At 39.3% G+C, this 11,404-nt stretch overlaps 1 long non-coding RNA gene and 1 pseudogene across 2 annotated transcripts; both read right to left on the minus strand.

The window, feature by feature from the left end:
* Positions 1 to 874: 874 nt before the first annotated feature.
* On the minus strand, positions 875 to 11,249 carry LOC103348672 (uncharacterized). Of its 2 annotated transcripts, none has more exons than XR_011387430.1 (4): positions 11,147 to 11,249; positions 10,667 to 10,775; positions 2,750 to 2,863; positions 875 to 1,262 (listed from the first exon to the last, which is right to left on the minus strand). It is a non-coding gene; the product is annotated as an uncharacterized lncRNA (long non-coding RNA). The 2 variants fall into 2 exon arrangements; XR_011387429.1 differs by having other exon boundaries at positions 10,667 to 10,828; positions 11,147 to 11,247.
* LOC127491811 (heterogeneous nuclear ribonucleoprotein C pseudogene) lies at positions 5,426 to 7,747 on the minus strand (annotated as a pseudogene).
* Positions 11,250 to 11,404: the final 155 nt, after the last annotated feature.

The raw sequence follows: 11,404 nt of genomic DNA on the forward strand, positions 1-11,404 counted from the left end.
TACTTTTAGTTAGTTCCCAAACCTGAACTATGTTTTGTTGTTACCTTAGCTGATCTTAACTTAGCATTTTAATGTTGCCCTATGGTCCAGGATTTGACTTTGCAAATAAGTCTTTCCTTTATGCTTTTTTCTTACTTCATGATGTTAGATGAAAATGCCTAATGACACATTTCTCACAATGTATCCTGACTTTAAGTGATATAAAGCTGTAGATGTTAATAGAAAAACAAGAATAACAGCAAAGTATTTGATTCCGTTCCTAACTGTATCTTTATACTGGTCTCTTGCACTTAATCCTGTTGTTGAAATGGTGTGTTCATTATTTATCAGGGAAACCACCATATCTCAATAGAATTTTTGTGAATTCCTCTTAATGAATAATCAAAATTTAACCACATTATCACACCGATCACATTACGTTTCCTTAAAATTCTGCTTCTCTTATCAAACTGCACATTCTGCAAGCACAGGAACTGTCAGTGGTATTTGTCGTTCCATAACCTCTGAAATAAATTGTAGCAATATTCTTTCTTGTGTTCCCTAAAAGTCTTATTTATCATTCTAGGTTAATATTTAGAACTTCAAAGGATTTTTTTAAAAATATAGAGCATCGTGTGTTACCATATTATGTTCGTTGTTCCTCTGTAAAACTTTTAATTAGAAACCATTATGAAGATGGACCTACTCCTGTACTGGAGAATTCTTCAAAGCCTTCTATTTAGAAAATTCTTCACCATTCCAGTCCAGTTACTTGGATGGTCACTGGAATCCTATTTTCTTCACAGAGCTTGGTAGTTAACAATCATGACAACTTCATGTTGCCCTCTCTAGTCTGAACTTAGAAACTTACGAACCTGTGCTTAAGGCTCATGCATTTGGTCATTCAATAATTCATCACATCTTTATTGAACTCATATTACCTGCCAGATCTGTGGATCAACAAATGAATAAAACATGGCCTCTGCCCTTGAGGAATTCCAAATTAGTGAGTGTGGCTGGCTCTACACCACAATGTTGTAAGCCTCATAAGAAATTTATGGCCAGAGTATAAAAAAGCACTATATTGTCATCCTTCCACATGGTACTTCCTCAATAATAAGACTACACTAACCAACTTTACAAAAAAATTTTTTCCTTAGTACCAAAATAAAGTTCCCCAAGCTTCTAAATCAACTGGATTCATATTAAAACAAGGTAAAAATAAAGATTAGAAAAAATCTTGAATCTTCCAAACACCACTTCTTGTCAATAACACACAGCACCTGTGTGATAAAGTAGAGAACATAAGGAAAAGTAGAATATTTGGAAGGTTTACAGCAGTGTTAAACATCTTCAGAGACACTGAAATATTTTCATATTTCTTCTCAAAGATAGAATGCTTGGTAATATATCTTTACATTACCAGTTTCTCTAAAATGAATGCTAGAGAAAACCTAAAACTTGAAAAATTAAACCCAGAGAAAAAGTTAAAATTATGCCATTGTATATAAGTAAATCTCACTTGCTTCTTGTCAGAAGTATTTACATATATGTACTTAGCATTTTTTGACACCCAGAACAGATAATTTTAATATGTCCCTTCTCTACACCGGAAATTATTTTCAAAAATAATGGTGAAATTAAATATATAATGATTATGCACAGAATAGAAATTCAGACAGTATACATTTTTCCTTTTAAATCATGATATCACCATGTTTGTGATGAATAATTAACTAGCAGTGAAGAAAAGGGAGAAGAGTATGTGTTAATCTTTTCAATTACATTTAGGCATTTTTTGGAAACTGACAAGCACACATGTTTGGGGTACAATGTGATAAATCTGAGACACATATACAATAAGTAATAATCAAATCAAGGTAATTAACAATTCTTTGTTGTTAAAAACCTTCAAATTGCCAGTGCCACGGTTCACTAGGCTAATCCTCCACCTGCGGCACTGGCACCCTGGATTCTAGTCCCGGTTGGGGCACCGGATTCTGTCCCGGTTGCTCCTCTTCCAGTCCAGCTCTCTGCTGTGGCCCAGAAAGGCAGTGGAGGATGGCCCAAGTGCTTGGGCCCTGCACCCGCATGGGAGACCAGGAGGAAGCACCTGGCTCCTGGCTTCGGATTGGCGCAGTGCTGGCCTTAGCGGCCATTTGGGGGTGAACCATCAGAAGGAAGACCTTTCTCTCTGTCTCTCTGTCTCTCTCTCACAGTCTAACTCTGCCTGTCAAAAAAAAAAATTAAAAAAAAACAAACCTTTGAACTTCTCTCCTAGATTTTTTGAGACTTACACAAGTAGTTAAAAACTATAGTCACCCTACTGTATTACAGAGCACCAAAATATTTTTCTCTAATGGCATTTTGATACTCATTATTCAACCTCTATCTACCTCTCTGTCCCTACCTTTCCTGGCCTCTGGGGACCACTATTCTAGTCTCTGCTACTGTGAGATCACGTTGTTTCAGCTTCTACATATGAGTGAAAAGATAAATACAATATTAAAATTCTATACCAATTAGGTTACAATTGCTAAGAATTTCAAAACAATACATTTCAATTGTCAAGATATTAATCAGTAATAGATCTCATGTATAATAAGCAAAAATATTACATACAATAGTTCATAGTTTCAACATTTTACTTTATTAAAATATTTTTAAAATTTTTATTTGAGATAGAGAGCAAGATCTCATCCACTATTCTACCTCCCAAATGCTGATAATGTAATGGCTGGTGAGTTGAAACTCAATCTAGTTCTCCTACCTGGGTAGTAGGAATCCAACAACTTCAGCTATCATTCATTGCTGGCTCCCAGATGGAAGATGGAATCCTAACGAGTGTCTTGACCATCAGGCCAGATGTTCGCCACACTTTCCACTATAGTAAATTTAAAATACAAATAAAAACTTAAAGTGATCATATAGAATGATATAATAAAAAGCTCAAGTTCTGTTTTCAATTTTATTTCTAGTCACTATTTAACAGGAATATATATTGTCACAGTTACTAACATTCAACCAAAATTGCAGTGATTGTGTAGAACTCAGACTAAGGAAGTGTTTTTTTCAGAATTATGTGATCACTGTCATTGTTCAAAACTGCTGGCATGCAGTGCTAAAAAAAAAAGATACTCTAAATGCTACTTTTATTATTGTTTTCAAGTACTCTGTGGAGAACACATCCCTTTATTTGCCTTCTCTGATGACTGCTTCTACTGAAATACTCTTGATATGGAACTTACCGTTAATTTTACAAATAATATTTTTTGCAATTATGTTTACATGCCAGATACTGTTATGTACTCTGAAACATTATCTCTTTTGAGTTCCAACACCAACTCTACAGCATAAGTGCCCTTCCTCACCTTCATTTCAGATGGAAAAAAAAAATCTTTAGGACCTGACTTGGCTCCCATTATATGAATAAATAACAGGATTAAAACTCAGGTCTGTCAGATTCAGAAGCCCATAACCACCTACTACCATTTTCATTTATTCATGTAGCACATATGAACTTCAGGCCAGTAACAAGCAGTGTCTAAGAAAATAATACCTGAGAGCAAAGGGTTCCAAGATTAGCCAATCACTCCATCTTCCCCAGATAGTTACTCTCCTATTTCTATTATCATAGATTTACCTTTACAGAAAGTTCATCTAAATGTCATTATGGAATAAGTACTCTTTTGCATCTCAATTTTATTGTTTGCTCTCCTAGGAACTGCTATTAATCAGGTATTGGAACATCCAAAAAGAATATCCAATTTTCACATCTTTTCTATTTTTTCTTGTTTGTTCTTTATGGTTTGATTTTACCAATCAGTACTTCTAATACTTAAAATTTCTTGTTTATTCTATCTTCTAACAGTCTCTAGGAGCGTTCATTTCTTTCAGTGATTCGTAACATTTGCATGTGAGCTTGTCAACAGAAGTTATTCTTCTTGATGTCCGAGCATGAGGTATTATTGTATTTTTCTTTGTGTGGGCTCCCACATGGTATACCAGACCAGGTGGGTTTTCACTACCTTGGTCAAGAGTCTTTCTACCTTGTGAGGTTGAATTAGGGTTCCACCTCTATGGGTGGCTCAGGTCTGGAAGCCTAACTTCCTCTGGGTTGGTTTTTCACCCATGACCTCGGATGGAGGGATGGCCAGCTCTTGGTTGTTTCCCCAGAAAGTTTATAAGAAGCAGCAGCTCTTTATGAATACAGGCTATCTGCAAGATGGTTAGCTTCAGCTCTAAATAAGGGAGCACAGGATGTAAGGCTTGCAAGATTTTTCACTCTACACTGTCAGAAACCCAAGCTCCAACAATGAAGGCCTATAAATGTCTGTTTTTTCAGCTTCAGCTTTTGTTCACTACTCCAAAACTGAGCTTATTCTTCATCTCTGGCACTTGGGGATTTGGTTACCTTAGTTTAAATCAAATTTTAAAAAAAGATTTACTTATTTATTTGAAAGGCTGAGTTAGAGAGAGGCAGAGACAGAGAGAGAGAGGTCTTCCATCTGCTGGCTCACTCCCCAAATGGCCACAATGTCTGGAGATGCACTGATCCAAAGCCAGGAGCCAGGAGCCAGGAGCCAAGAGCTTCCTCCGGGTCCCCCACACAGGTGCAGGGGCCCAAGGACCTGGACCATCTTTTACTGCTTTCCTAGACCATAGCAGAGAGCTGGATCAGAAGTGGAGCAGCCGGGACTTAAACCGGCACCCACTTAGGATGCTGGCACATAGCACTGACTCTACCCACTGCGCCACAGTGCTGGCCCCAGTTTTAAGCAATTTTTTTTCCTTTTTTTTTTAAACTTTTATTTAATGAATATAAATTTCCAAAGTATGACTTATGGATTACAATGGCTTCCCCCCCATACTGTCCCTCCCACCCACAACCCTCCCCTTTCCCACTCCCTCTCCCCTTCCATTCACATCAAGATTCATTTTCGATTATCTTAATATACAGAAGATCAGCTTAGTATACATTCAGTAAGGATTTCAACAGTTTGCTCCCACACAGAAACATAAAGTGAAAAATAATAGATGATTTTTTTTAAATGATGATGAAATCAGATCAGACCTATTGTCATGTTTAATCCCAGTGAGAGTCAAGTTGGGAGTTGATAATTTCTTTTTTTTTTTTTTTTTACAGAAGATCAGTTTAGTATGCATTAAGTAAAGATTTCAACAGTTTGCACCCCCATAGAAACACAAAGTGAAATATATTGTTTGAGTACTCGTTATAGCATTAAATCTCAATGCACAGCACATTAAGGACAGAGATCCTATATGAGGAGTAAGTGCACAGTGACTCCTGTTGTTGACTTTACCAATTGACACTCCTGTCTATGGCATCAGTAATCTCCCTATGCACCGGTCATGAGTTTCCAAGGCTATGGAAGCCCCTTGAGTTCTCCGACTCTTATCTTGTTTAGACAAGGTCATAGTCAAAGTGTTTTAAGCAATTTTATTCAGAATTTCTATTTGTTTTTTGGGGAGAGGTTTTGTGACAGCTTCATATCCAGTAATCCATCATCTATCTCAGTATCTTCTTTCCGATCTTCAGAACACATACAGAGCAATCCCCTTTGCAAAATCATTGGCTTCTCTTCTCTCTCCCTGCACTGATCTCCACCCTACCCCCCAGCCCAGGAGCCAGGAAAATAGAACTTTCCTTAGAGGGGTCTCACTAGTGAGTACTGGGCCAGAGAAAAGGCCAAAAACATCTACACTGGTGTAAAGGGAAGACTATCACCCTATTGATGCACCTTATAACTGATCCAGTGAATGACTCCATGGATTTTAAGATGTAAAATTAGAAGGGTTAATGTAAATCCAGCATTTTATTATGCTTTCCTTTTATATTACAAAGGTATGTCAGGCAGGACACACTGCCAGGTGCAAAGTTAAAAAATAAAAACCAAAACCAAAATTTCTACTTCAAAGTTTTGCCAAAGATTTCAAGATGGTCATTTACTTTGTAAGACAATGAGGTGACAGAAATTTAAAGCACCAATCAAGAGTTCTTTTGAGGACATTCTAGACAAAGGAGTTATATTTTTCTTTGTCTTGAACTCTCATAAACAATCATATTTCATATTCACTTTCAAATTTCCCCCTAATTTTTATTTCTGGTTTAATAAGGACTTATTTTGAGAAAAAGGTCCCAACATCAGGCTGTTCACAAAAATAACCCACAGCATTAACTTTAGAAAACAATATTAAGACTATTACACTACTTTTTTTCTAGAGGATGCATTTGACATGCCAACTCTCATTCACAAAAATACATTGTTACAGTTGTGCTGAACAGCCCCACACAGCACTAGTATGTGGGATAGCACACACTTCTAACTCAAAGCTGCTCCCAGGTGCTACTCAACTAAATGAGATGGCTTTTGCAGTTAGGGAAGCAACTACTGAGCTCATGAATGGGAAGAACTGTACTCCCTGCATTAACAAGAGATTATTTACAGCTGATAAAAACCATACATCCTTTTTATTGTTAAGTCATAAAGAGGTATCAAAATTAAAAGCAAAAATTACAGGGCAAGACTTAACAATACTACTAGGAGCATCAAAGAAAGTGAAAATGGGACTAGGCGCAGGGCAATAGGAATTAATGAACACGGGAAGGACAAGGATGGGGCGAACAGTGAGCATGTGCTGAAGATACTAGGGGAGAGGATCTGGTGAAAATTTTGATCTTAGACAAAGGTAAGCCTTTGTCTTAGCCTAGGTAAAGAAATAATGGGATAAGATTCCTAAACCCCACTATGTGCTTAAGAGTCATCCTCTCCTTCCTCAGCCTCTTTTTCATCATCCTTGGTCAACTCCAGCTGGTCATCCCCCATCTTCATTATCATCATCATCCAGTAGGTCCCCTCCTCAGCAGAGTCATCTGCACACCCCTCAGACTCCATCTTCACATTAGTCTCATCTTTCTCCAGGGAGCTGCAGCTCTGCTCCTCTTCTGACTTATCATTCTTCATCTCTACTCCTTGTTTGCTCTGCTCCTTTTCAATTTTTTCCAGGCTTTCCAGCAGAGAATCCACTTTTTGTTTTATCTGGGTCAACAACTTCTTAATAGCCTGGAGGTCATCTCCTTTCAACTTTCCAGACTTTGAAAGAAGATCCTCGCTGTCCACTCTTAGAATTGAAACCACTTTTTCCCCTTCTTGAGGTGTTTCCTGATACACGCTGGCGTTTGGAGGGCACTACAGCCCGAGCAACAGGAGGAGGAGGAGGAACACGTGCTGGGTAGCTGTACATCCTGTCATAATAATCCCATTGAAAGTCATAGTCCAAGTCAAAAGAGGAGCCGTACATCTCCGCTGCAGATCGTTTCACACCTGCTTTTCCTCGGTTCACTTTTGGCTCTGCAGCCAGATTATCTAAAACCTGGCCAGCAAGCATTCTGCCATCCTCTCCTGCTACTGCAGCTCGGGCATTTCTCTCATTAACGTACTGAACAAAGGCAAAGCCCTTGTGAACAGAGCAGCCACAATTTTGCCATACTTCGAGAAGATTGCCTCTACAACAGACTTCTTGACCACAGGAGTGTTGAGATTCCCAATGAATACACGGGAGTTCATGGAGCGAGGATCTGTCTTGTTGGTAACATTGCTTGCCATTGTGTTTGATGCTAGGTTCTTCACAAAGCCAAAAAATGTAGCTGAAGATCAAAAAAATCTCACTCAAGCAAAGTTCCACTAACTTATAAATTTCAAGTGATTTGTAACCAGGAGGAGGAGGGAGAAGAGATTCGATTCTGAACCTCCCACTCCTGAGTTCTATGTGGAAAGGCCGACCGCTGCTTGAGGTAGGTAACAAGGCCACAACTGTACCGCCTTCGTCTCCACACAAAATGGCCCTAATTTCTTTTTAAAGATGTATGTATTTATTTGTAAGGCTGAGGAGAGAGAGTGAGTAAGCGAGAGGGAGAGAGAGACACTTCCATCTGCTGATTTGCTCCAAATGACTATAACAGTCAGGTCTGGGCAAGGCTAAAACCAGCAATCTGAAACTCCATTTGGGTCCCTCACATAGGTGGCAGGGGCCCCAGCACTTGGGCCATCTTCAGCAGCTTTCCCAGGTGCATTAGCAAGGATCAGATGGGAAGTGGAGTAACCAGGATTCTGAAACCCTGAGATGGTGGCTGAGTGGCAATGCTCACTCCTCCTAAATTCTAATTCCTTCTGCGGAGCAATACACTTTCGTAGCCTTCCCTGAATCATTTCTCCTTGAATTTCGTATGACAGTAGCAGTTATCACACCTGGAGGCGAGATGATCCTATAGTTCTGATGGTGTCCAGCCTCAAAAGAACACAACACAGAACTAAGAATAGTACAAAGGAGTATCTGCAATATGGGTACTTAGTGGGGGGACTATGACGGCAGCTGAATCGTAACATTCCCCTGCATTAATCTAAGTGCTCTGCATAGATAGCATTTCAATCCAAGATTCCTATGACTTAGCTACTTAACTATTTCCCATTTACAGATCAGGAAACACACACACACAGTGTTAAAATTACTTTCTCAAGGTTTACAACTTGTGCTAGGAAAGTGACAGAAGGGGGGGAAAGACAAGGAAAATGCTAGTGCTCTTCTAGGGAATCTCAGCAGCAGAAGCTGGTAGATTATGTATTTATTGTGTGTAATTAATGCAATTATGCCACAACGTCATTAGTCTTTGTGTGCCTTCATTCCCAATTTCAAATCCAGAAGATGCATCTGAGAGCCTCAGCTTTGGTCTATTCTTGATAAATTAATGACCTATGACCAGGAAGATAGAAATGAAATTCATGTGTGATCACCCCTACAATACCTTCTAAGAGGTACTGCTTAGAAGCCCAGAGAGGCTTTTGAGTAGATGGTCACTCCAAGTGGTATCTGTATTTGATATCCAATAACAAAAGAAGCTCCCACATGTATGTAAATAAATGTGATTTTCTGCAGCAGATACATGTTCCAACAAGGAATTATGTTTATGAACTAGAATACACATTTTATATGTGAGTTTTTGTTTGATTTCTCTGGAAAGTGCATGTATACTGACTGTATTGGGAACCATCTATGATCTCATTTTCCTTACTATGAAAACTTCTCAAGAAGCTGTTTACAGTGACATGAGGGACTTCTATTTCTGTCAGCTTGCCATTTTAGCTTCTGAGTGAGCCACCCACTGAAAACAGCTAAGCAGTACATTATCGAATTGGTAGGATAATTGGGGAGAAAAGAAAAGAAAGAAGGAAATTGGGCATATCCTGAGAAATAAATGAGGGCCAAGGTAGACTTTTGTTCAGAGATTATCTGTCAAATTCTACACACCTGGAGCTCCTATTTTTTTTTTTTAAAGCTGTGTAGCATGCCAGAATCAGATGATTAAAGAAAAGGATCTGCTAAAAAGAGTAACCTATGGGAGATAAAATCTGGAGTCTCAAAGGATGGTATTTCTCATGGAAAGATGAATGAGAAATAAAGCTCATGCATAGGAGAGGCCAGAAAGAATATATGCTTGTCTCGTTCTTGGAGCCCAGTAAAGAAAGAAAAACTCTCCCCTTTGGGTTAGAAACTAAATCCAATCTGTGTAATACAATAAGCCTCAAGTGGAGAATTTAATCTGGTCCTAGAGTTGATGGTGTCTCCAAATAACTTGCAGAAGTGAATTCTAATATTCTCTAGGAAATTCAATTTTAACTCCAGTTTCAAAGAATCCTCAAATTTATAACCCCAGAATCATAAATTCATAACCCACAAGGAAACAGGCACCACGAGCAGCATGCCTGTTTTTGAAGAAGCAATTGCCCCAAAACAGCCATAAAATTTTCAATTCTGGATTTAACAGAAACAGAATATAGAGCAGATACGTGTTTAATTTTTATCAACAACTAGAAAATGGCTTGAAAAGAGAATCCGATGGAACTTTTAAAATTGTCAAGTATCTGAAATGTTTGAGGTAGAATATTTAAAGAAAGGCAAAGGACAAAGTGAAAAAGTCTCAGAGATGTTCTAAGTGATAATGGAGAAAATGGGAAATAAGCAACACTGAAGAGCTAATCGTTCAGAATTCCCTGGAACTGTTACAGGACACCAATCCTGACTTTCAGGAATTCCCTTAAATCCTAAAGCATGCTTTTTAAAGCTGAAGAAAGAGAGGAAGTAGAAAGAAAGAAGAGAGGTAGGGTGGGAGGGGGGAGAAGAGGAAGATTCCAGTGAATCTGCAAAAATATCAAGCAGATCTTTCAAAGTAGTCAGAAGGAGGGAAAATGGAAAAGAGGGGCAGGGAAGGGAGGGAAAGTGGAAAGGAGGAAGAGTGAAGGTGCTAGATTTTAGCTTCAAGTGTGTAAAATTAACTACGTTAATTCTTAATAGGACCAGGTAAGTTTCCATTGAGACGTATCAACAGGACAGTCAAGCATCCTGCTTAAGACCAGTGGAAAAGCCCTGAGCAGAGGAGCGGCTACGGAGAACACTCACACTGACGACACTGTTCCCTGAAAAACGGAGAGAGTTAAGAAAGATGGGAAACACCACCACCTAACACTTAGAGTAAGAGTCTCCTGAGGAAAAACATTTTAAAATAAATTCAGCAATGCACACTTAACATATATCACCGGTCAATATTGGCAGGGAGAAATCCAAAAGTAGGGGAAGACAACGCCCAGGACTTCTAACACATGCTACTTACTCAACATAATCTAAATTGCTGGTTCAGCTCATTAGACATCAAGGCTCCACCCGCTACTTATGACTGCTCAGGGTTTTTTTTTTTTTTTTTTTTTTTTTTTTGGTTGTTGCTGCAGGTATAGGTTGTATGTACAGATTACATGAGGATGACAATGACGATGAGCTGGACCGAAAAAACAAAAAAAAACAACAACAAAAAAAAAAAAACAAGAAACAAACCACTCTCGTCTAAACTGGCGCTGATGACTATTCCAGCACCTTTCATCCGGGGAGTGCACATACACGCCACAGTTTGATAAACTATTTGAAGGCTACATGGAGTCAAGCAGACGTCCCTCCCTCCCCCCTTATATTTTCGGCGGTCAACACTGAAGCACCGAATTCTGTCTGCAACAATGGGAATCGCCCGAACTTCGCTGATCACGCTAGCGTTTAGAACCTCTGCTTGTGTGCCCAGCACCAGGCGAAACCCATGACTCACAAACGCCGGGCATGGAACCGCAGCAAAGAACAGGTGAAAAGTTGTTCCTAGTTGTCTGATGCCGGCGCATACAAGTCCCGTCATCCCCTGTGCCAAAATCAACAAATAAACAGAGGCACCGCATTTCGGAGCCCTCCGCGCACCGCTCGCAATGGCGCCTGGTGTCCGTAGTTTTCCCTCACAGAACGGGCGGCACGGCCGCCCTGCCTCAGAAGGAACAGAAACTACACTTCCCACAAAGGCGCTCGGGCAGGCCCT

Source organism: Oryctolagus cuniculus, chromosome 3 (assembly GCF_964237555.1).
Source record: "Oryctolagus cuniculus chromosome 3, mOryCun1.1, whole genome shotgun sequence".
Classification (NCBI taxonomy): domain Eukaryota; kingdom Metazoa; phylum Chordata; class Mammalia; order Lagomorpha; family Leporidae; genus Oryctolagus; species Oryctolagus cuniculus.